The sequence below is a fragment of the Perognathus longimembris genome, chromosome 18 (genome assembly GCF_023159225.1).
Source record: "Perognathus longimembris pacificus isolate PPM17 chromosome 18, ASM2315922v1, whole genome shotgun sequence".
NCBI lineage: Eukaryota > Metazoa > Chordata > Mammalia > Rodentia > Heteromyidae > Perognathus > Perognathus longimembris.
The window spans coordinates 43,563,227-43,590,724 of NC_063178.1; the positions used below are offsets into that span (position 1 = coordinate 43,563,227).

The window sequence follows — 27,498 nt, forward strand, 5'->3', positions numbered from 1 at the left end:
CTCAAGGCTAGCACTCTGCCACTTGAGCCACAGTGCCACTTCTGGCCATGTTCTGTATATGTGGTCCTGGGGAAGCCCTGGGACCAGGGCTTCATGTGTGCGACGCAAGCACTCTTGCCACTAGACTATGTTCCCAGCCCTGTTTTGTTGATTCTTTTGATGATTTTTTGGTCTCTAATTCATTTAATTCTGGTTTGATTTTAATTATTTGCTTCCGTCTATTGACTTGGGGTTTGGTTTGTTGTTCTCTTTCAAGGAGATTACAGTACTTCCTAAAGTTGTTGAGTTGCTGTTTCTCAAGTTTGTTGGTGCAGGCCCTCAGAGATATGAATTTTCCTCTGAGTACTGCCTTTGCTTTGTCCAAAAAGAGCTGGTTCTTTGTGTACTCATCTTGGTTGAATTCAATAAGCATTTGAATTTCTGTTCTAATTTCTTCAATGACCCACTGATGATTCAGCAGTGTGTTGTTTAGTCTCCATGAATTGTAGGATTTTCTGTAGTAGGTGTTTGACTTGAGCTCTAATTTTATTCCATTGTGGTCTGAGAGAATTCAGGGAATTATTTTGATACTTCTGAATTTGTGCAGATTTTTTTGTGCCCTAGTATGTGACCTAGTTTGGAGAATGTTCCATGTGGTACTAAAAAGAATGTGTATTCTGGTGTTGCTGGATGCAATATTCTGTACATGCCAGTTAAGTCTAGTTGGTCTATGCATTTGTTTAGTTCTGTGGTTTCTTTGTTCAGTTTTTGGCATGTTGTTCTGTCCAGAGGTGACAGTGTAGTGTTTAGGTCTCCAACTATAAATGTGTTTGGGTCTAGGAGTGTTTTTAGAGTCAGTAGTGTTTGTTTGATTAAGTTGGGTGCTCCTGTATTTGGTTGTAGAACTTTAGGATGGTTATATCCATCTGTAGGCGAGATCCCTTTATTAGTATGTTGTAACTTTCTTTGTCTCATCCTACCATTTTTAATTATAAGTCAATTTTATCTGATACTAGGATTGCAACTCCAGCCTGCTTATGGGGGCTATTTGCATGGTAGATTTTATTCCACCCTTTCACTTTTTTTTTTTGGCCAGTCCTGGGCCTTGAACTCAGGGCCTGAGCACTGTCCCTGGCTTCTTCCCGCTCAAGGCTAGCACTCTGCCACTTGAGCCACAGCGCCGCTTCTGGCCGTTTTCTGTATATGTGGTGCTGGGGAATTGAACCTAGGGCCTCGTGTATCCGAGGCAGGCACTCTTGCCACTAGGCTATATCCCCAGCCCCCCACCCTTTCACTTTTAGAAGATGTTTGCTTTTGCTGGATAGATGTATGTCTTGGAGGCAGCAGGAAGATGTTTCTTGATTTTTGATCCAACTTATGAGCCTATGTAGTGTGATTAGACAATTAAGTCCATTAATGTTGAGAGTTAGGATTGAGATGATCGTTTTTTCCTTTTATTATAGTTGTCTTGTTATAAGTTGTGTCTTTCCAATTCTCGATCTAATATTCTGTTTTTCTATTTAGGGTTCATTTCTCTGTCTATATTGTGATCTTGATTATTTTCCCTGTATAGTACATCTTTGAGGATTTTCTGTAAAGCTGATTTGGTGGAGATATATTGTTTCAGTTTTTCCTTACTGTGGAAGACTTTTATTTGACCTTTGGCTATGAATGAGAGTTTAGCTGGGTACAGTATTCTTGGTTGATAGTTAGTTTTATTTTGTGTTTGGTATACCTAATTCGAGGCTCTCCTTGCATTCCTGGTCTCTGCTGAGAAATCTGGGGTAATTTTGATTGGTTTTCCTTTATATATAGTGATTATTTTCTTCTCCCTAACAGCTTTAAGGATTCATTCCTTGGACTTTATTTATATTGTTTTGAACACAATGTGTCGGTAGGATATCTGTTCTGGTCTGGTTGGTTTGGGGTTCTAAATGCTTCTTGTATTTGTATAGGCCTATCCTTCTGGATATTTGGGAAGTTCTCAGCAAATATTGTGTTAAATAAGTTGCCTATTCCATTAACTTCTTTCTCTAGATTTTCCTCATTAACTATTAGCCTTAAATTGGGCTTCCTGATGATGTCTTGGAGTTCATGTAGTGATCTGTTTTGTTGGTTGCATTGATTTTGTATTTTTTTTTAATTTTTCTCCATAGATTCTAGGGAATCTTCAGTTCCTGAGATTCAGTCTTTGGCTTCATCTAGTCTAGACTGTAGGCTAGCTACATTATTTCGAATCTCTTTTCCTTCTGACTGGTCTTTCTTGATGATTTCCATGATTTGCTATAGAAAAGGTCCTGGGTTCAATTCCCCAGCACCACATGTACATAACAAGGGCCAGAAGTGGCGCTGTGGCTCAAGTGGCAGAGTGCTAGCCTTGAACCAAAAGAAGCCAGAGACAGTGCTCAGGCCCTGAGTCCAAAGCCCAGGACGGGCCAAAACAAAACAAAACAAAACAAAAAATCAAATCTGGTCTGACCCTATGCCAGTGTCAAAGATGGCCCTTTGCTCTGGCAGTGGGGGAAGGGCTAGCTTCCAGAAGCTGCTCTGTGGGCGGGAGTGAGAATATCTTTTGTGGGGTACTCATGCTTTCTCTGTGGTCTCAGCCAGTCCATGATCAGTCTGTGATCTGCATCTGTCTGCTGCCATCTGGAAGATTTCTCCCTGGTAGCCACTGTGTGCTTTAGGTGTGTGGAATGTCCAGCCTTGTGCTGGGTCCGGCACTGGGGTAGTGGCGGGATGCCACCTGGAGCTCAAATCTGTGTTTTCATGCCAGAAAAGTCAATTTTTCCTTCCTGGCCAGAATCCCTGAACTGTTATAACTTACTTTGGCTCTCTATCTGGGAGTAAAAGTGTCTCTGGAGTGGTAAAACTGGGATGTCGGAGGGAGCTTAGCCAGGGCTCTGCTGCTCCTCCATCGTATTCTCGTAAGTCTCTCTCTCAAATTGTTTTTTTTTTTTTTTTTGGCCAGTCCTGGGCCTTGGGCTCAGGGCCTGAGCACTGTCCCTGGCTTCTTCCCGCTCAAGGCTAGCACTCTGCCACTTGAGCCACAGCGCCGCTTCTGGCCCTTTTCTGTATATGTGGTGCTGGGGAACTGAACCTAGGGCCTCGTGTATCCGAGGCAGGCACTCTTGCCACTAGGCTATATCCCCAGCCCTCTCAAATTGTTTTGATCATCACTCCTACCAGATTGATATTTTACTGTGTATTTTCTGCATATTAATGTTTCTTTGTTTGAACAATTTTCTTTACCATAGAGTAGATCTCCTAGAAACAATATTCCCTTAAAATTTCTTCAAGTTCACAAAAAATTTCCTTCTTTTAAACCTGTTCAAGATTTCAATAATTGATGTACAAGCACAATATGATGAGGTTCTCCTTTGATAATACCATATGTGGATTATAGTGTACATTGATCAAGGTCAACCCTTCACTTATACCTCCATTCCTGCTTCATCCTACCTTTCTTTCATATAGGGTGTGCTGGCATTCATTATGCTGTCTTCTTGTATACACACATATTAGTGTTTACAAATATATGCATATATACTTGGATATATGCAGACAACTGTATACATACTTTGATCCTCTTATTGCTTATGTATTCTTTCATTATACCAACTCAATCTAAATATATTAGATCAAGCATAATTATCATGGAAGTGTTATCCAACATTATATTTCACTATATCAGCCCAGAACTAGTAGATCAGTCTAAGACTTTTTAAAAAAATTATATTCCCATAACCATTATTATATGGTCCTCTCTACATGATGAGTTATTTGTAATTACCTTAAGAGGAGTAGGTACAGAAACTCTATTTTAACAAATTTTAATGAAGCTCCTTTGTATTGTTATATAAATCAAAAGTATGACCCTTTATTGACTTAATTCTGATTTCAATAGGTGTTTCATGAAGAAGTGTTCAGGATGAATACATTGTGTTTGTGAAGAGAACTTAATTTGTAATCTTGCTCAAATCACTTCTACCTGTATTTCTGAAAGTTTGTCTTTAATTGAATCACATTCTTAGTCAGTTTGACTGGTCCTCTAACCACATAACATAAACAGATGGCTTAAAATACAAAGCCTTATTTTTTACTTCTGTGGAGTTACTTGCCACATTGTCATGGGAACCGAAAATTTAGTTTCTCAGGAAGACCTATTCCACATTTAAAGGAGAGCAAACTTTTGGTGTATTTCTTGTGGAAGAATGAAAATGTAAGTATCTCTATGTTTTTATCTTTAGTTGTGCAGGGTTGTCTTCAAGAACAACATTTTGTTCTCACTTTGTCTTTTGCAGTTGAGGACATCAACAAGAAACCCAGTTGTTCATACAACATAACTCTGGTATTTGATATCTAAATGTTGATTTCAGAACAAGGCTAATATTTATGAATCCCTTTCATTGTCTTTCTGGACAATACAAAATGCCAACGTATACCTGCTTGAGAGAAAGTAGGTCTGGATCAATACATACAAGACTCAGGTACATCATTGGCTGAAACTGGGCCACTCCTGAAACTCTACAGTTTTCCACAGTTGAGGGTGGAGGGAATGGAAGGATGTGAAAACATGTGTACATTGGTGCCGTTTCAAGTGTGTGAAGAAATCAATTGGAAGGGATGGGATTTATGAACATATCCATTTTTGCCCAGTTCTGTGCTTGAACTCAGGCCCTGAGCATTGTCCCTGGCTTCCTTTCACTGAAGGCTTGTGTGCTACCATTTGAACTACCACACCATTTCAGCCTTTGTCTGTGTATGTGGTGCTGAGGAATTTAACCCCAGGGCTTCAGGAATGGTAGGCAAGCATACCACTGCTAAGCCACATTTCCAGACCTGAACCTGTCCAGTTTTATGATTATCCAAGAATAAGCACAAAAATAGTGAAATATACACATTCCATTAATCACAAAAATCTGAACAGCTCCAGGGTTTGCTATGAGCTGTGATCATGATGAATAATTTTCTAGACAGGTATCACTAAGTAAGAAATTACTTTAAAATGCATTTAAATCATGTTAAATAAATATAGACACAGAAAGACAAAGGAAGTCGATATTCTCTCTTATGTGGAAGGAGAAGGCACTGTCCATGTATGATTTCCCATTGTTTATTCATCTGTTTGATGAAGAAGCATCGCATGGAGACCCTGGGCTATAGCATACACAGTATTGTATGTATTATCACTATGCCCAGATATAGTCACTTCTACAATGTATCCAGGCAGCCAAACCAAGGAGGCAACGTGAAGAGAGTTTTCTCACATTACAAAGACAGTCTCAGAATCTGAGCATTCAAAGAGAGAAACCACAGCCTAACAAGGAATAGTGTTTGAGCATTTGGAGAGTTCACTGCCAGACCAGACAAAAAAAGTCTGTGAGGGTGGGAATGTGGCTTAGTGGTAGAGGACTTTCCTAGCATGCATGAAGCCATGGGTTCAATTTCTCTGTACCACATGAACAGATAAGCTGGAATTATCACGGTGGCTCAAGTGGTAGAGTGTTATCCTTAAGCAAAAGAAGCTCAGGGAAAGGGCCAGGCCCTGAGTTCAAGCCCTGGGACTGGCCAAAATACAATGAAGAAAAACTAATAATCTTTGAGACACTTATCTCAGATAACTACCAAAAAACAAAAACAAAAACAAAAACAAAAACCTCAAGTTGATCTGTTGCTCAGTTGGTCAAGTGCCATTCATGAGTACAAAAGTCAATACTGTGCCCAGAGCCTGAGTTCAAACCACAGCATCAGCACAAAAAAAATTAAGTGTGTTTCTAAACGTTGATTTATAATTTTTGTACAATATAAATTAGCAGGTTTTTAACACTGTGACAAAGTATACAAGGAATAACTTTTTGTGTTTGACAGAGTTATTTTTTCCCTTCTGTGGAGGTTTCATCCAATGTTTAGTTGGCATGATACTTAGGCATCTTTAGTGAGAGGAATCATTGAGCCTTTATGAAAAACCAGTTTCTCATTTCATAGCTACTGGAAAAGTAAGAAGTTATGATGGTCATATAGACCTATAAAATGGTTTACAACATACTTTTAAATGTTTGAAGCAGGTTTTTCTCCTTGTACTTCACCATGTCACAAATGATTAGGAGACAACATATAATGTCATGAATTCAAGGAAATGCCACAGGGATGACCAGTAGGATTTAGTTTCTCACCATTACTTTCCATCTTTTAACCATCCAACATTTCTCAATAGTTTTGTAGGCTAGAGATCAAGATTAGAATATACGCCTTTGGGAATCATGGGATAAGGAATCTGTAACATCATTCAATGAATCCCCTGGAGTTTAACATAGAAATAATACACTTAATAACACAGTTCTTAAATACTCTGAACTTTTTTCAAGTGTTAGCTAAAAGCCTGACCATTTACTGACACATATATGATATTACTTAGCTTCCTCACCCTACCTTCAGTGAGATTTGTGGTCCTGGATTAAGAAAATCTTAGGACTGAAAGGCTGCCTGTTGCTTAGATTGTACCACTTTCCCAGATGTTGATATTGCTAGTGGGACAAGTAGGTCTATGACTTATAAAGAAATTCTTCATTTCTCCCTAGTTTTCTTCAGTGCAACTAAATCAATACAATAGTTGTGTGTTAGCATTACAGAGCTGTCAGCTTTCTCTCTGTTAATAATTCAGTTGTAAAAATGGATGGTATTATTGCTAGCTGAAATATCATCAATCATAAGTTTTAACTACATGGTTTATTAATATTTCCTATGTTATTTTATACAAAGTTTTCTCCAGAAAATACCTGTTACCACTATCCACTAAGGTAAGTTTCAAATCTAACTAGAAATTCAACATCAATCCTATTTAGGAAAGTGTTCATCTTAAAAGTTCCATTTTGTCCACACCAAAAAACATGTATCTTGCAGATCATTTTTTTTATATTTTCCAAGATTCTTCATGACAAACACCAAGTGCTTTGAAAGGAATATTTTATTTATGGAATGAGAATGAATGTTGTACCTAGCATGACTATACAGAATTAGAATGTTTTCTTTGCTGCCATTGGTTCCCAGGTGATGAGAGACAAATAAAGTGAGGTGAATTCAAGGATGTGCCACAAGATTAAATTAGTACTGCACAGACACATGTTAGAAAGTAAAAATTATACTAGTTGCAATTTTCAATAAGGTTGCAGAATTGCGCTTTTTGTTAATGAGAGACCAAAGCTGTAAAAAATCTGTTGTTAAGACATTACAATGGCCCAAATGGCACATTGCCAATACATGTGATAATTACTATAAGAAAAGTAGATTGAAAGAAAGTCTGACTCAAAAGAGGGTGAAAATGGGAAAGGTAAATGCTATAGAGAAGAAAAAAATTAATTTTATGATAATATGTGTTGACATTATGATTACACATAAGTAAAAACATTTCCTAATTTCTTTGAAGCAAAAGAAGTAGACCAAAGATATGGTGGTAGTTTTTACTTCTCACTGGATATCAACTAGTGTATGAACTGTCCAGATCATCAGCATGACAACACACAGAGAAGTAAAATCTTATTATTAAAGTATGCATAGGGAGCTGGGTGTTGCTGGCTAGCTGCTATAATCATAACTACTCAGAAGCCTGAGCTCTGAGTGTTTTGGTTCATAGCCAGCCTGGATAGGAATGTTAGTGAGGTAATTATCTCCAATGAACCACGGAAAACCCTGAAATGACATTGTGACTCAAAGTAGTTATCACTAGCTTTGAGCACAAAAGTACAGGGGTAGTGCCCAGGTCCTAATTTCAAAGCTCAGGATTGGCACAAAGAATTATACCAAGCAGAAGTAACATAACAAGATTTTGATGGGATAGCATTACTTTTCAGATATCCTTGTGTGAATACTCAAGTAACAAGTTAGTATCACATATGACTTACAGAAGAAGTTTTAAGAAAGTTAGGGCTGGAGGTAAAGTAGTTTTGAATCAATCTATAGCCCAGAGTAGAATTCCGGTAGAGTAAATACAACAACCATGGCAGTGTTGCATCCTAAGGACTCCCAATGAAGAACCAACTTCAGTACATACCTATACAAAGACTTTACTTAGCAGAGCAACAAAGAACACACCTACATATAATCCCTCAGTGAGACAAAGGTTAGAGTCCCTAGGTTTGGTGGGTAGGACACTGTGGTGAAATGCATCTCTAAGCTTTCCTTTCAGCTTTGGGTAGAACCATAGGTCAACATCTTCCAAGGAGGAAAACAATGGCCAAGAGTAGATTAAACTGTGAGTTGATGGTGGAATTGGGTGAAGAAGAAGCCATAGGGGGTGGAAATGTGGCTTAGCGGTAGAATGCTTGCTTAGAATACATGAAGCCCTGGGTTTGATTCCTTAGCACCACATAAACAGAAAAAGTCAGAAGTGGCATTGTGGCTCAGGTGGTAGAGTACAAGCTTTGAGCAAAAAGAAGCCAAGAAGAGTGCTGAAGCCCTGAGTTCAAGCCCCAGTACTGGCAAATAAAAGCAAAGAAGAAGCCATAAGCTTAGTAAGAATGGCTAAGGGGCTGGGAATATAGCCGAGTGTCAAGAGTGCTTTCCTCATATACAAGAAGCCCTGGTTTCGATTCCCCAGCACCACATATATAGAAAATGGCCAGAAGCTGCGTCGTGGCTCAAGTGGCAGAGTGCTAGCCTTGAGAAAAATAAAGGGACAGTGCTCAGGCCCTGAGTTGAAGGCCTAGGACTGGCCAAAACAACAACAACAACAACAACAAAACCAGAATGGCTGAATATCTACAACTTTCAAGACATATGTTGGCTTTGTTTCAGACTACACAGACTATTAGGAACCCAGCTACACCTCTGGAAGAAGTACTGAAGGTGTTTTTGTTTACAAGGGCTTCTTGGGTAATATCAGCCTTGAGGACAAGACCATGTGCTAGAGCTGGCTCTAGGTCTTGCTCTTGATATAATGCAATCGGTATGAGTAGAGGGGCATCAAGGAATAGTCTAGCAATTTCTCTTTGTGTAGACCAAAAATGAATCAAACTCTCAGTTGATTGTACATCAGAGGTGAAGGTGAAGATGGCTCTGATCATGGTTCTCCTACTCAGATACATGAAACTCAGTGATGCACTTAAGTCCATCTCTGGCCTTTGATCCAGAATGAATACTGGGCAGCTGATAGAGCTGCATGAAGATGCTATACATTATGGTTTTAAGCCTTTGCAAAGAAAAAAAAATGCCTGCCCCTGATAATACCCAATCTGCAACCTTCAATGGAGAAAATTCTCCAAATTCTGTTTTTTATTTCAGGCTCCTCTTACTCTTGGCCAAAGGCCAGTATTGAAGCCTTCTCCCAGTGATGTCCTAAATCGACTATGTCCAGATATACAATCTTATTCATCTCTGTGATGTGAACCATCAGATTAAGCTTTGCTGGGCTCTTCCACCTCAATCTGGACAAAGGGAAATTGTTCACAGCATTCCAGGTCTTGCGCAGTGTTACAGAGCCTTAGTTGAGGCAGGAAACAGGTACACAGTAGGTATTCACAAATCTCGGAATCATCCTCCTGGCACTTGGCCACACTACAGGTGATGGCACTTGAGGTAGACAGAAGGAAACCTGAGTCAAAAAGACCATAAATCCTCTCCTTTATCCCTCTGCATTCGTTGGAGATTGTTTCTGCCAGGTCAAAGATCAGCACAACACAAGCTAAGCCTATTTTGCTGCCCAGGCAGGGATATTATACAAAACCAAAATACCTAGTGTGCTGAGATATGGGACTTTATCTGCAGGAGAAAGAAGATACTGAAGGGTAGGTATTGTTTTGAGGTCCAGTTGAGACTGCAGCTCAGAGCAGAGTTATATAACCAACTATCATGATGACAGAGAAAGGAAGGTAAGGAACATGTAGAAAAGTGTAGAAATACTAACAAGTCTCTGGCTTCCTCCATGGGGACTATCACCTTAATAAATTATGGTCAGTGCCTGGAGTGGTGCTGTTATTGTGTAGGTGGTTCATGTCTATGCAGTGTATGAGAAGAATCATCTCCTTTCCAGATAATCCTATGTGACTAGAGTCTCACTCTGATCTATGATGTTACTGCTCTGTCTATATGTAGGTTAGGGTTACTGCTTTTAGACAGAATCTGCTGCTCCCTTTATAAATTATTCTTTGCTTTTTCGTGCATCAATTAATTGAAGCTGGATCCAGAAAATGTCTTCACAAAGAAATGAAGGCACAGAGAAAAGCCCACAGCCATGGACAGCACACTCCACATGGCCACCCTAAGCCAGAACCTCTCTGGACCCTAACACACAGTTTTGGCAATAGCCAATGAGGGTACTTCTCTTAGCATCCCACCTCCCAGTCTCTATTTCCTAGACTTTGCCTGCAGTTTGAGAGTCTCCTGTTATTAGAATTGTTAGAATATGAACTGATTGTTCAAAGCCTGGTGGATGTTGGCAAACTTCCAGTAGATGGATAAGAAAGGTGGGAGGAATATTTTGAAGAATTCACCAACTCTAACAAGTGAAGTCTGGTTCTAGAAAACCTCGTGAAAAATCTCACCTGTGCACAGATTGTAATGCCAATGTTCTGCTGCATGACACCCAAATGGCATCAGGGATGACAATGTATAAATACAATGATTCTAAGGAGACAGATGCTGCATCTGTTAGCCAAATAATATGTAAAAGGTTTCCCTTATTAGTCAGCTTGATCAGAAATGCTCTAGGTTTCCTATTTGTGTATGTGGACAACTTGTAAACTATTTAATACACGATTAATTCTTTAAAACACTAAGTGCAAGAATGATTCTCATTACAAGCTTCTGTTCTGTGTTCTGGAAACTATTTCTGGCTATATGGAGACTTGTAGTCTATGAGCCAGGCAGGAACACTCTGTCTGCAATGACTCAACATGTGTACATCTAATGGCACCACATGTGGTGATTAAATTTTTCACTCACAGAGATTCTTTCCCTATGAACAAACACTCCAACCATTTCCTCCTGGGGCCATGAATTCCAGCATGCCCTAAGTTGTGAATATTCCTTGTTTTTCTTTAAAAAAATATTGTCAAGGTGATGCATAAAAGGGTTATAGTTGATTATGAATGGTAGTGAATTTTACCATTACTTTATAACATATTGTCATTTAAGTATTGCCATTGCATTGGTTTGCCTTTCATCCTTTGTCTCACTATTTTGACGTTCCCCTTCCCTTCCCTAATTCAGACAAACATATACACTCTACCCAGGGTACAAAAATCAAATACAGTGACACCAGGGGTAAACCATAGAGAAAGTAAACCAAATGAATAATTTCATATAGTATGTTAAAAATAACAACGATAAGCTGCTGGGTTCCATATCTTAGAGTTTATTTTGCTTTTAGCATCATCTTATGTGATCATATGTACATAGCTTTTGAGCTACTGTGATAATCTGCTAAGACTATCCTAGGCATATACTAGTTGTGTCCAATGAAGGAAACCAAAGAATCTATGTTTCTTTGGGTCTGGCTCACTTCTTAGCAAGATTTCCCCCCCAAGTCTTTCAATTTCCTGATGAACGGGGCAATGTCATTCTTTCTGGTAGAAGAATATAATTCTATTGTGAATATATACCACAATTGCTTCGTCCATTTATCTTCTGAGGAGGCATCAGGTTTGGTTCCCTATCTTAGCTATGGTAAATAATTCTGCAATGAACATAGCTTTGCTGGTAGCTTTAGGATGGCCTTGCTTGTGATCCTGTGGGTAAATGCCCAAAATGTGTGGTTGCTGGACCATAGAGTTCTTTGTTTTGCCTTTTGAGGAACATCCACACTATTTTTCAGAGTGTTTGAGCAATTTTACACTCCCGCCAAGAGTGTATTAGTGTTTCCTTTGGACACATCTCCATCAGTATTTGTTGACATTAATTTTCTTGATAATGGCCATTCTTAATGAGGTGGAATCTCAATGTTATTTTGATTTGTATTTCTTATATGGCCAAGGATGTTGAGCACTATTCATATGCCTCTTGGTCATTCTTATTTCCTCTTCAGAGCGGTCCCTTTATGTCTTTAGCCCGCTTATTCATGGGGCAGTTATTTCTTTGATGATTTGTTTTGGGGAACTTAATTTTTGAGTTCTAAGTATATTTTAGATATGAAACCCTTGTCTCTTGTTTGGCTAGTGAAGATCCTCTCCCAATATGTGAACTTTCTATTTATCCTGTAAGCTATGTCCTTTGCCGTGAAGAAGCTCTGCACTTTGATGTAATCCCATTTGTCCAACCTTTCTTTGAATCATTTTGTGTTTGGGTTTCTATTAAGAAAGTTTTGACCTCTGACAAGGAGCCCTAGTGTTTTCCCTATTCCTTCTTGTAAGGTTTTCAGGGTATCTACTTTTGCCTAAAAGTCTTTGACACATTTTGAATTTATTCTGGTTCAAGTCTGATATAAGGATCTAGCTTTTGGTTTTACAAGTGTTTAGCCAATGATTTTTGTTTTTCTGGATGCCAAAAATTTAAGAGTTAAAACTCATTATAAAACATTACACAACAGATAATAAAGTAAACAGTCATTAGAGTAAATAGATAGCCTAAAGAATTAGCCAGCTAAATGTCTGATATCTATTAATAACCAGATATACAGGAAGTTCAGAAAAATAAACCCTTAAGATGGAAACGAGTGTTTATTACTGTTGTAATTACTTTCAACATGCCATGTGAAACTGTAGCTTCTATTGTTGATGATCTTCTTGTATCCCCTTCCTGGGGTTGTACCTGCACTATCACTGTATCTTATCTGAGTACATTGGAAACTATATATACTGGTATAAGAACTAGGAAAGTGAAAGGGAATACCAAAATCGAGAGACACAGGATAAAAAGACAAATGACGACAAAAGCAATACTTGCAAAACTGTTTGATGTAGACCAACTGAACAACTCATGGGAGGAGAGGGAAAGGGGGAGGAGAGAGGGGGGATGAGGGAGGAGGTAACAAACAGTAGAAGAAATGTATCCAATGCCTAATGTATGAAACTGTAACCTCTGTGTACATCACTTTGATAATAAATAAAAAAAAGAAGTGTGTGGAGTAAACAAAGCAGCACAATGACCACAATGGAAAAATGCAATAGAATAATATGCAAAACTTCAACAAACTTTTTATGTACATTAAAAGTAAAAACTGTAATTGAAAAAATACATTTCAGATTTATGATAACTTTCAACATCTTTTCCATGCTAAGAACATAGAAATATTAATGTAACTAAGCCTAAAATATGATATTTTTAGAAATAATATGTGTGTATCTTGCTTCTTTAGACACTGATCCAAATGCAGTGGCAATGAACTCCACTACCCCAGATCAGAAATAAATGTTTGCTGTAACTTCTTCCTGTCTCACTATGTTGAAGCTGACATATGTCACATTTTACATCTAGGTTAAGAATTTCCTTATTCTGTTGGGTTATAATAAATATAAATGTGGAAGGGAAAAAAAAAGAAATCAACATGCCCATTAACACAATGGCAAATAAAGTTGAGGATATTTCTCAAATCCAGAAATTAAATGGATAATAAAAATACACAAATGGTTTTTCAATATCTTTGGTATATAAGTAATGTAAATAGCTGACAAGATAAACAGAAAGCCAACAGATTGGGAAAAGATATTTACCAGCCATACAACGAACAAAGGCCTCATATCTAAAATATATGCAGAACTAAAAAAATTAACGTCCTCCAAAACAAAACCGCAAAGAACCAACAGCCCCCTCAACAAGTGGGCTAAAGACCTAAAAAGAGACTTCTCTAAAGAGGAAAAGAGAATGACCAAGAGACATATGAAAAATTTCTCTGCATCACTGGCCATAAAAGAAATGCAAATCAAAACAACCTTGAGATTCTACCTCACCCCAGTAAGAATGTCCATTATCAGGAAAACTAATAATAACAAATGTTGGAGGGGATGTGGCCAAAGTTGGGAATAGTTTACGGTTCGGTCACTCAGGAAAGCGGTATGGAGATTCCTCAGAAGGCTAAACATAGAGCTTCCCTATGACCCAGCAGCCCCACTTTTGGGCATCTACCCAAAAGACCACAAACAAGAACAACCTAAAGCCACCAGCACAACGATGTTAATTGCAGCACAATTTGTCATTGCTAAAATATGGAACCAAACCAGATGCCCCTCAGTAAACGAATGGATCAGGAAAATGTGGTACAAATACACAATGGAATTTTATGCCTCTATCAAAAAGAATGGCATTGCCCCATTCATAAGGAAATGGTAGGACTTGGAAAAAATTATACTAATTGAAGTGAGCCAGACCCAAAGAAATATGGAATCTCTGGTTTCCCTTGTAGGGAATAATTATCACAGGTTTAGGCTAGTCACAGCAGAGGATCATAAGAGCCCAATAGCTCTACCCTATGAACACGTAAGATAATGCTAAGTGAAATGAATTCCATGTTATGGAAAAGAGTGTTACATCATTGTTGTAGCTACTTTCAACATGCTATGTGAAATTGGAGCTTCTTTTGTTGATGATCCTCTTGTATCTGCTTCCTGTGGTTGTTCCCACGCTATCACTGTATCTCATTTGAGTACCCTGGATACTGTACATACTGGTATTAGAACTAGGGAAGTGAAAGGGAATATAAAAATTGAGAGAGAAAGAATAAAAAAATGACTCCAAAAGCAATACTTGCAAAACCATTTGGTGTAAACCAACTGAACAACTCATGGAGGGAGAGGGGAAAGCGGAGGGGGATGGGTAATGAGAGAGGAGGTAACAAACAGTATAAGAAATATACCCATGGTCTTTTGTATGAAACTGTAACCCCTCTGTGCATCACTTTGACAACAAATAATTATTTTAAAAAATGTAAGTCAAAGGACCTTGACAGTGACAATTCTATCATCAAGAACACAAATAACAAATGCTGGTAAGAAATAAAGTGAAAGAGAACACTTACATACAATTCATGGGAGTGTCATTTCATGCAACCACTATGGAAATATATGTAGTTTCCCCTACAAACTACAAATAGATTAAGGATATGAACCAATGCCACTACCTTGTGAGGCTGTTCATTCCATGCGTACATGTATCATATAAAATAAACACTCTGGAGAGCTAAAATACGCTATCAAAAATTTTAACATATGTGAAACAATTCTATATAAGATACTAAGTATATAAGTATTTTCTCCTACTAGTTTAAAGTATATACCCTGCTTATTTTATACTGTGATGTGTATGTGCATCCACCACTGCAGACTTTTGCAGAATGTGTTCACTACCCTGAAGTAGCTTTGTTCTCCAGTACCATTGTAGTCTCTGCATGAAATTTGGGCGTAAAATCTTTTGAAAAATAGGAAACATACAGTTAGTCTTGATATTGATTTATACTTGAGATAGAAAAAAATTTACTCTATTACCACATATTCTCAGACCAGTGCATCCTGAAAATTAGTATCTTGATCTATATTAACATTTTTAGTAAAAATTATCTGTGTGGATGTGAAATTTCATTATGCAAATGTGAAACTCAATTTTGGCATTGACCTTGACTTTTTGAGACTCCCCAATTGATGATGGCTTTATGATGTACTGATCTGTGAATTTGTGAGAATATATTTGATACAAATTCCATGCAGAGACCTCAGTAAGATCTACTGCTTTCAGCAGCGTCATTGTTTCTCAAAATATAGTAATGAGGTGAATTTGTGGAGGCCTGAGCACATGGAATTTTGAAGGAAACCTGCCTGGATCCACCAGCAATGTTCTGTGGTTGCTCCGGATATTGACTTTGGAAACTGAACTACAGGCGGTGATGCCCTTATAACTTTTGTTGATATCCCACTGGCATACAATTTTCTGGTCATTATGCTGTGCACCTGACTTGGCATCCTCTGATGCAAGCCAGTTGCATCATCCCAAATGACTTTCATGAAAATAGTTCCTTGATACAGATGTTGGACCAAATCTATCAAAGTAAACTTCATCCCTGGGGCCTCACTATCTGTGGTCTTGGAGGAAATCATAGCGCCTGGAATATAGGAGGAAAATCTGTAAACATATTTTTCAACTTATGTTTTATTCCTAGATGCAAGTTCTCAGGTGCAGAGCCTCAGGGAAGAGTTTTACACATTCTTCCTGTGGATTCTCAATAGGTTTTCATGAAGGGTGGGCTTCAGTACACATCTCTGTCCATAAAAAGACACATGTACACATGTACAAAGATACATGAATATATATATATATGAAACTGTGAGCCTCATGTCCAACCAGGATTTTAGTTTGACAGATGCTTCAGGGATGTGCCCCTTGAATTTCACATTCCTTCTTTTCCAGCTTCTCCTCCTTGTCAGGTCCTTGGCTGGCCCTAGCTGCTTTTCTACAATGAAGCACCGAGCATACATGGATGGAGATGCCATGATTGCAGGGTTTTTCCCTCTCTACACTTTGGGAACAGATCACAGTGACAGTGATGCTTCCAGGCATGAAGAGAGCAAGCCGTAAGTAACTCATCAATTAATTTCCATTTATTGTTTTATTCTCAGGACAGGCAATGTCTCAGAGAACCCCAGCTGTACAGATGCATGTTCTCTGTCTTCTCTGCCCTGACAACCCAACCCTATTGCACAAGAAATAGCTCAGTTTCATTATTGTATTTTCCATCTATTACTGAGTAAATTTCTACCTGTTAGTAGGAAAGGAACCTGGTTTCCTTCCATGTAGCTTCTCTCTCCAGGATTATAAGAACTTCACTTTTCTCCATTATCTTCTCCATCCTAGCTGTCACTGCAGAGGATGAAGTAATGTTATTAAAAACAATCTGAATTAATGGCACTTCTCTGCTGAAAAGCTATCAACACATTTCTTTCCCCACAGGCCAGTGGTCTGAGAACTTGCGTTTGGTAACACTTATTTTTTTGTTACACTGATAAAAATTATTAATGTAGGTTTGTGGCTCATAACTGTGGCTCATAACTACTCAAAAGGACTGTATCTGAGGCTCAAGGTTTAAAGCCAGCCCGGGGATTAAAATCCCTGATAGTTTTATCAACATTTCTTCAGCCAAAGCTGGGAATGGAGCTGTGCCTCAAGTGACAGTGTTATCCTTGAGCAAAGAAGCTAAAGGACAGTGTCCAGGCTCTGATTTGAAGTCCTGCCACATGAACATAAAGTTAATCTCTTGCTCTCTCCGTCTGTCTCAGTCTCCCTATCTCTGTCTCTATGTATTTTACTTAGAAAAAATAGTAACTTTCAAATTAAGCACTGTGTCACTATTTCCTGTCATGTATGCTCCATAATCCAGGTTTTATCAAGCATATCAGCATTATCAAAGGTCCTCTATGGAAGAATTTTATCTGCCCAAGATGAAGTATGCTTTACTAGCGCACATGCATATCCTTGGCTTTTGGTCTATAACAGACGGTCTCACTAATAAAAGGCTGAAAAATTAAACAACTGTAGCTACACAGAATTTTATGAAACTATAGGGGCCACTTCCATACGTATTTTGAGAAAAATGTCATTGCCTCTATCATGTGCACTTATTTTAATTAATATGATATGACAAGTACAGCCTGAAATTGTAGCCCACAGATGGGAGCATAAAAGGAATGGATAGAAAGTCCTTTCTTCCCTGATATAAAGATACATATCTTTATCTTATATATCACTTATATGTTCTTGTCCTGGGAACTGATAATCTAAGCACTGTCTGGAACCTCTTTTGCTCCCAGCTAGTATTCTATCACTTGAGCCACAGATCCACATCTGGCACTTTTTTGCTTCTCAAATAGACATAAGAGCCTCACAGAGATCAATTGTCAAGATAGTTTCAAATTATGATCATTAGATATCACCTTCCTAAATAGCTAAGGCTAAAGGAACAAGGCAAAAAAACTGGCTTACCTTATCTTTCTTATTTTTCACTATTTACCTATGTATAGCTGATTTTCCTTCTGTTCATTTCCCAAAACATGTTTGAATATTTTTGTTACTGTACTAATATAGACACACTGAGTGTTATAATTTCAGTCAATGGGTTTCATATCTAACTACAGATGTGAAGAGAACTATGGTCTGGGTTAGTAAAATTATATGCATGGTATTGACTACAGGCAGCAATAATTATTCCTGAAGTCTTTCTTCTATATAAGTAGACCACTACAATTAGACATCAGGAGGTGAGAGGTTTGACTCAACTTTATGCCTACTGATGTTACCACAATATCTTTCAATTCCTAAACAATATGGTAATTATTCCCAGCATCTAGTTCATGTTGTAGTTCCACTCTGCTCTCCACTTTATTTAGAATCACTTTTATATCTTCTCCCACATCCTTTGTTCTCTTCCACATTTCCAATTTCTTCTGTTAATTTTCAGCTTCCTGCAGTAGCTAGGATTACAGGAATGAGCCACCAGTGCTTGGCTTCCTTTGCATTCTTGATTGGTCTTTTCTGGAAGACTGATGCACACCACTTGAGCCACACTTCCATTTCTGGATTTTTGTTTTTTAACTGGATGTAAATATATCATGGACTTTTTTGCCCCAAGTTGGCTTTGACTCTGGATCTGTAGGTCTCAGCCTCTTGAGGAGCTAGAATTTCAGTCATCATGATCCATCAACTCAGGTAGTTTTAATTTCTTTAGATATTCCTAATTTTTAATTTCTATATTCCATCATCAACACTGCAATTTGGGGGGAGACTATTTAAAATTTTATCTTGTCTTTAAATATGAAAAATTGTATTATGGTAGGCTGGGATGTAGTTCAGTGGCAAAGCTCCATGACAAAGTGCTTGCCTAGCAAGTGCAACGTCCTGGGTTCGATCCCCAGTACCAAAAAAAAAAAAAAAAGGAGAGGAAAAGAAAATGGTATGATGATGGTGTCCATTGTGGTATTTTCATACACCAACACAGTACATATGAAATACATTTACTTGCTACTTCTGATTTTTCTACTGAAGAAATTCTGAAATGATTTTTAGTGTCTACCTGTGTGCTCCAGATCATGACAAACTGGCTGCTTTGCTTTATACAGGAATACAAATGTGCATGAAAAATAGGAGCCTGAATTATCCACATATGAATATATTTAAAAAGTGATTACTGAAATGAGAATTCTCTAGTTCTCATGGTGTCATGAGAAGAATTGTACTAAGACAGAAATAAGCAAAGAAAATGTAAACATATTTGATCTCCACAGGACAATTTAAGGCAATAATGTGTAGGCTCTTTCCTTATCAAGTTTTTTTTAACTGGATCTTGCAGATATTTAATTAGCTAACAAATTAATATAGGTAAAATCGCTACTTGATTTTATTATATTAATTTCTTTAGAATGTGCACACACAGAGAAATAACATTTCACACAGAGACATGCCAAAGTGAGAAAAAAGTACTTTGATCCTCTTTACTCCTCTATGTTCTTTCCTTTTCTGTATCTCTATCTAAATATATTGGGAAGAGGTTACTGATTAGTGCAATTCCCCCATAGTCACTTTGGAAGTTGGATTTCAATGTAAAGGCTTCCCCACAAGTCTTTCTTCATCCCCTGTGTTGGAGGTTTCTCTCTCCATAACAAACGCCTTGGAGTTCGATGACTGCCTTTGGTTTCATTACATAAATAAGAATAAAATTCCCTCACTTGATATTTAAGCACTAGTTTTGGTTGATATTGCCAGAAGAGCTGTTCATTATTTTGGATCTATGAGCAGAACTTCCTATAGAATTTTCATTAAATGATGCTTTGCTTCTGAAAGATGCTCTTAAATTGAGAATTTGCTAGTTCAACCTGCGCAATAACCACACAACATTAACTAGGAGATTTGAGGCTCAAGATTATTTACACAGATGGAGATAGTTACCCAAGGTGAAGAAAAAATGAATATTTTGTGTCTCATGATAAACTACTCCATATTTAATGGAAAATTTTTACTGCAATTCATATATATTATAGTTGAGATAAAGTAATTTCTCTCTCAGCTTAACTAAGTTTCTGAACGTGATTCATGACAAATTTCTTTCATGTACTTATATATTCCTCTATATAATCACAAGACACTATATTCACAGTCCATCCCAATTGGGGATAATTTTTTAACATATTCATTCGCAGAGAAGCAAACCTTCAATCCTTCAAAGTCATAATAGGAGTATTTTTTAAAGCATTTTAGAACTATCTTGTAGGTCCTTTATTTTCTGTCCTGTAGCCCAGTAATTTTTTTAAGAATTAAGTTCCCTTAATTATCATTTTTCTTATATTTCTATGGATTCCTTTTGTCCATTTTGAATCATTTGTATTTACATGTTGTCTCCATTATTTCCTTCTTTGAAATAATCCTGAATTTCTATGCTAATTATGCAGATTTACCTTCAAGAACTACCAGTTTGTTTTGGCCTTGGCTTTTGCTATTGAAGAGATCAACAAAAATTCTAATCTTTTACATAATTTGACTCTGGGTTTTGATATCTATGATGTTCGATATGGAATATGGACAGCATTTAAAAATCCTTTCATTTGCCTCTTTGGGATGTACAAGATTCCAAACTTTAACTGTATGAAAGAGAACAAATTTACAGCAGCAATTACAGGAACTTCAGGAGCAATATCTTCCCAAATTGGGACACTATTGGACATCTACAAGTTTCCACAGGTAAGAGTGGGAGAGGTGGGGGATAATAAAATGCCTAATGTGATGCCATTTGAAGTGTGAGAAGGGAATGGTAGGAAGACAGTCGACTTATGAACCTATCAAATTTTGTCATGTCAAAGAATAAGTATCCAAAGATAATGAGATATCTATAGTCCCATTGGTTTGGAAAGGGAGATAGAAAATTTAGAGCCAACAAAGGAATTTTCAGAGTTTTAATCCTTATTATTAATTTTTGTTAAAAAGTCAGGAGATGAAAAATGACTTTAGAATGTCAAAGTATGTTGCACTGCATGTTTCTGGCTCACATCTGAAATCCTGGCAACACAGGAAACATTTCTAATTAATGAGAAAAAAGCAGGCAGCAATGTGTGCTTCAAGTGGTACAGTGCTAGCTTTGAGGGGGAAAAAACATGAAGTACATGAGGCCCTGAGTTGGTGTTCCTGTACTAACACTCAACCTCCCCCCGCCATGCTCATGTGTGAGATATATTGAATTAAGTAAGTTAGGCTGAGAAAGAGAAAGGAGTTATATGTTCTCTGATATCTAATGCAAGGTCTAAATTAGGAACACGAAATAGTAAACAATACATGGAATGTACACATACCCATTTACATATATACATGATCAAAATGACTAAATTAGGGTACATATCATGATAGATTTTCATGATGTAACCTCTCTGAAAACCAGAAAAATGAAAACCAGAAAAATGAAGCATATATTCTCTGAAGAAGTGGGTAGGTGTTAATGGGGTGTGAAAAAGGGCAGAGGAACAAGGAGTACATGAGTGGACAACCACATCATAGTATGAAATATGCATAACAGAAAATGGAACTAGTAAAGTCAGGGAATATGTGCAGTGGATATAGATGACAGGACTTGATGTAAACAATGACAAAGAGCAATAGGTATTGTAAAAACAAACACATTATGCAATAATTGAAAATTTGTAATATTTATTTTTTTTCAAAATCAAAAAGAAAAACCTACATTCCACCTTCTTGACATGGTTATATAATATACATCATGACTGGGATTATGATGGGTGAAAATTTCATCCATATAATGTCCTATTTTCATTCCCTTTAGCTTGCTTCTGGGCCTTTTGATCATGCCTTGAGTGACAATAACAAGTTTCCCGGTCTCTATCAGATGGCATCAAAGGATACATCAATAGCTACAGGCATGGTCTTGTTATTGCTTCACTTCAGCTGGAATTGGGTGGGACTGGTAACCTTACAAGATGAAAATGCTTTATCAATTCTTCCTGCACTGAAAGAAGAGATGGCCAAGAACAGGGTTTGTGTAGCTGTTGAGCTAGCATTCTCAAACCATGACACCTCAAATATTTTCAAAATCATGGCACGTTATACAGAGATTAATAAATCTTCAGCAAGTGTTATAATCATATATGCTGATAATGAATCTCTACCACATTTAATGATGTGTATTGAGAAATTTTTCATAAAAGGCAAAGTTTTTATCATGAACTCACAGTGGGATTTAACCATGGGAAATAAATATTTCATAGTAGGTTCATTACATAAACCTTTCATTTTTTCACACCATCACCCAGATGTTTCTGGATTCACAGATTTTGTCAAGACAATTAACCCTTCCAAATACCCAGAAGACTTTTACCTTGCTAGGCTGTGGTTTCTCTCTTTTAATTGTTCAGATTCTGTGTCTGACTGTGTAATGTGGGAGAACTGTCCTCATGATGCCTCCTTGGGTTGGTTGCCTGGGCACATTTTTGATATGGCTATGTCTGGAGACAGTTATGATATATACAATGCTGTGTATGCTGTGGCCCAGGCTCTGCATGAGATACTTCTTCAACAATCAGAAATACAAGCAATGGGCAATAGAAGAGAGGCAGTGCCTTCCCCTACACAGGTAAGGCCTTCTGTTTTGGATGGCACACACCAAGAAGAAAGTCACTTTGAAGATAGGTTTCTTACTGTATGAACTTAAATATTTCAGGTGTTTACCCATTATCCAATAAAATATACTTCTTTGAATGTCTGTGAGATTCTCTAGACATGTACTCCTTGGAAAAAGAAGGCAAGGAACAAGGTCAAGATGTATTCCATGATTCTAAAAATTCTTTTAGTTAAAATAACCTCAACATGTGAATAATGTTTGCAAAACTGTAAAATCTTCATTTCCCACTGCATTTCTATTTTTTTGTCAGTCCTGGGGCTTGAACTCAGGGCCTGAGCACTGTCACTGGCTTCTTTTTGCCCAAGGGTAGCACTCTACCACTTGAGTCACAGCACCACTCTGGCCTTTTTCTATATATGTGGTGCTGAGGAATTAAACCCAGGGCTTCATGTATACGAGGCGAGCACTCTTGCCACTAGGCCATATTCCCAGCCCCTCCTACTGCAAGTGATGACCTCCTGCATGTAGTTTTCTGATTGAGTTTTGTTCTGCTTTACATATTGAAATTTTACCAAGCTCAAACTACAGACATTCACAAAGTTAGTGGATGAAGAAATGTGTAGCTAGGTCACTAAAAGTTATGTCACTTATGACTACATGGAATCGGTTTCTCCTGAAAAAAAGGTCTTCCAATTCTTTGCTGGGCTAATAACTGGGCTAATTTAATTTATATTGAATGATTGACTGGAATTCATAAATATTATTTTTATACCTCCATATATTTATTCTGGGATACTTCATTACATTACTCTGCTATTGTTGAATTCTGCATCAGAAATTTCAGGCAATCGGGTGCTTTTCCTATCAAGTTTCCCTTCTGAAATCTGGGATGTACTATACCATAATATGATGTATCTCTTCTAGCTGCATCCTTTTCTGCAGAACACCCAATTTCATAACCCTGCTGGAGGTCAAGTGATTTTGAATGAAAAAAGGAAATTGGAGGCAGAATATGACATTGTGAACATTTGGAATTTTCCAGAAGGTCTTGAACTTGAAGTGAACATAGGAATGTTTTCTCCATATACTCCACATGGCCATCAGCTATCTTTATCTGAAGATATGGTAGAGTGGGCCATAGACACTACAGAGGTCGGTTGGATCTCTTTCTAATGATTTTAAGGACATTTAAGTAAGCAAAATTCAACCTTAAAATCTGTACCTTATTGGAAGGTAGCAACTTTTGTAATACTAGTTACTTAGCCTGCTGAGAGCAGAATATCATGTTTTCAACTCAGTGCTAGCATGAAAGCCTATGAGACTCATCCCCAATTAAACATCAATAAAGCTGAAGTGGAACTGTGGCTCGAGCATCAGAGTGCTAGCTTTAAGCAACAGAACTCAAGTACATAGCCCAAGCTCTCAAGACTTAGTTCTGGCACACAACCCTAGAAAAGGGAGACCTATGCACTTCCTTACAGCAGTTTTAAACTTTCAAAGAGGATTTTTCCTACTTACACCTCCTCAATCACAAATGAGTAGGAGATAACAAATTGACATGAATTCAAAGATACTCCATACAAGTGGTCACTAGGACTTACTTTCTCACCATTCATCTCTAACTGTTAAGGGTCTCACACTCCTACGTAGATTTCAACCGACAAGATAGAGATCAAGGTTACAGAATGTAAGCCTTTTCTGGTATGATATAGAATGTATAACAGCATTCAATCACCTGACAAGATTCATGTCTGTAAAATCAAATGTTTAATATTCTTATTATTTAAAATAATGGAATTTTTGGAGTGTCAGGTAAAAGTCTGGACAGTTACTGACACATATCTGATTTTCCTCAGCCTCCTCACTCTGTCTGCAGTGAGAGCTGTGGTCCTGGGTTCAGGAAATCCCCCCAGCAGGGAAAGGCTGCCTGTTGCTTTGATTGTGCCCCTTGCTCAGACAATGAGATGGCTAATGTGACAGGTAAGTTTATGACTTAGGGAGAAATTCATACCCTTGCCTAGTGTCCCCCAATGCATGCAATGGAAAACTTGTGTATTAGAATTGCAGCACTAGCTTTTCTTCCTTAACTTGGTGATTTAATTGACTCTGACTTATGTGTAGGATTAGTTTTTCCACTGTTTTATGCATATTATTCAAGAAATCACTAATGTAATTTCAACTTCTGTAATATTAGGTGCAAATCCCTTTTGTGTATAAGATCACAATCTTTTTTAAAATTAACTTTAGAATTCAAAGAACACAGAAATCTTGCATATTGGTATTTCCTAGTGCTCAGAAATGTTCATACAACAAAGTGCTCTGGTTGAGTTTTGTGTAAGAACAGGCACAAGAGTTGTGCACAACATGACTTTGCTCTGGTTGAGCTTTGTGTAAGAACAGGTAGAACAGGTAGAACAGGTAGAACAATGATAATCAAATCACACATTTATTTGAATCATGTTGCCCAACTCTTTACAAGTAAGTAGGAGAGACAAATACGATAGCTGCAAGAAAGGGCTACACGGCTATTTATATTGTCCAGATACAAACTCAGAAGTGCAATGCTCACTTTTGGATGAGAGGTTTGAGTAGTGCACACAAGGCTGAGACTAAGATGGCTGCAGGAAGAGGCATAGAAAAAAATTATTTGGGTACTAGAAATCTGAATAAATCATATGGGTGATAGTCAATGTGGGTAAAAAAGAGAATGGGGGAATGTATCACAGAATATGATGAAAATGTAAAATGATACTGAACACATCTGGTGATCCTTGGTAATGTTTGCTTTTATGCTAATAATTATTTACATGTTGGAATTATCAGTATAAAGGGATTTCATAATTTCCTTTTATGTACTAAAAAGGTTTCATGGTTATTTGACTTCCTTACCAGATATGGAGCAGTGTGTGAAGTGCCCAGATTACCAGTATGCCAACACACAGAGAAACCAGTGCCTCCAAAGAGCAGCAAGTTTCCTGGCTTATGGAGAGCCCTTGGGGATGGCCTTGGTCTGCATGGCTCTTTGTTTATCTACACTCACAGCATTTGTTCTTGGACTCTTTGTGAAACATCAGAACACCCCCATTGTTAAGGCTAATAACCAGGCTCTCAGCTATATCCTGCTCATCTCCCTCATCTTGTGTTTCCTCTGTTCCTTCCTCTTTATAGGACATCCCAACACACTCACCTGCATACTACAGCAAATCACATTTGGTGTTGCATTCACTGTAGCTATTTCTGCTGTCTTGGCTAAAACAGTAACTGTAGTTCTGGCCTTCAAGGTCACTTTCCCAGGGAGAAGGATGAGGTGGTTGCTGGTATCAGGGGCTCCTAACTTCATCATTCCCATGTGCACTCTGATCCAGGTGATTCTTTGTGTACTCTGACTAGCAACTTCTCCTCCTTTTATTGACACAGATGTACACTCTGAACATGGCCACATCATTATCCTGTGCAACAAGGGCTCCCTCACTGCTTTCTACAGTGTCTTGGGTTATCTGGTTTTGCTGGCCCTGGCCAGTTTCATTGTGGCTTTCCTGGCCAGGAACCTGCCTGACACCTTCAATGAAGCCAAGTTCCTGACCTTTAGCATGCTGGTGTTCTGCAGTGTGTGGCTCACTTTCCTGCCTGTATACCATAGTGCCAAGGGAAAAGTCATGGTTGCTGTAGAGGTCTTCTCCATCTTGGCTTCCAGTGCAGGGCTCCTGGGCTGTATCTTTGCCCCCAAGTGCTACATCATCTTGTTAAGGCCAGATAGAATTTTTCTGCATGATTTTAGGGACAAAAAACACACTAGGGGAAATAAGTCCTGTTAACATGAAATTTAGATGTACAATCAAATCTATACAAGGTTGAGACCAGATCTGCATGCCTTTTTCTATCAGATATTAGTTTATATTGTTGTAATCAATTCAATATGTGACTCTTAATCATTTGTCTTGTATAGTCATAAGTTGTAGTCACATCCAGATGAATTTGATTTTCATTCTATATATTTTTTGTTCTTACTATTTACTTTGTCCTTAGCCAATCATCTCCACTAGTTTATTTTCATGGTTACTAGTTATATTATTGCACTTTCTTAATAATTTGCCTATTTTTTCATTATCAGTCCTGGGTCTTGATATTAGAGCATGGGTACTACCCCTGAGTTTTTTTTTCCTTGTTATCCTCAGAATACTGCTTTATCCCTCGAACCAAGATTCTACTCTTGGCTTTCTGGTGGTTAACAGGAAATAATGTTTTCTTGACTTTCCTATCTAAGCTTATCATCACATTGCTCCTTTCTATACTGTGTTTATGGGTATTTTTCTAAATTTTCAAATACATTTTCTTCCTGCTTGTACATAACTATTCTAATTAATTACAATTCATTAATACCTCTTTCAAAAGAACAATGTTCTCCTATACTCATTAGAGTGTATTTTGCTTAATAGTTGTGTACTTCCATTCACATTCCTGTTATTTTCCATATTGCTCAATCATTCTCTCTGATTCTATTCCCTCTGCACAATCATTCTCTCTGATTCTATTCCCTCTCTTTTGTTCTTATTTTTCCTCCTCCCTCTCCATGTTCTCTAGATTGTTTTAAAATTTCAGGAATGGATTTTATATGCTACAATTTTATAGCAAAAATTGCTAGTTTTATGAAATAATATCTATGGAAAGTAGAGATTCATAAAAGGTTGCTTTCTCATAGCTGGATAAGCTTTTCAATTTACTCTTGTTTAATCACTTTAAAAATATTGTACTTACAAAACTGCATGTATTTTATATGTCTGTACATACTTTTTGTTTTTATATTTCAATTTGTATTATATCTGTTGATAAGAAATGTCATATTTCTAATACACTAATTTTATAAGAAATAGACCATTCATTATTACACAGACTGACTTATTGGGTTCTATGCTATGTTACAGAAACATATGACTATTTAAGGTGTATGGTCACATAATGACATATATTTCTGCTCTCTCATATGGTTCATT

The 27,498-nt window shown here is 37.6% G+C and overlaps 1 pseudogene; it reads left to right on the forward strand.

Annotated features, from left to right (window-relative positions):
* LOC125366993 overlaps nt 1-26,322 on the forward strand; it is a 38,226-nt pseudogene extending 11,904 nt beyond the window's left edge.
* The last annotated feature ends 1,176 nt before the right edge of the window (nt 26,323-27,498 follow it).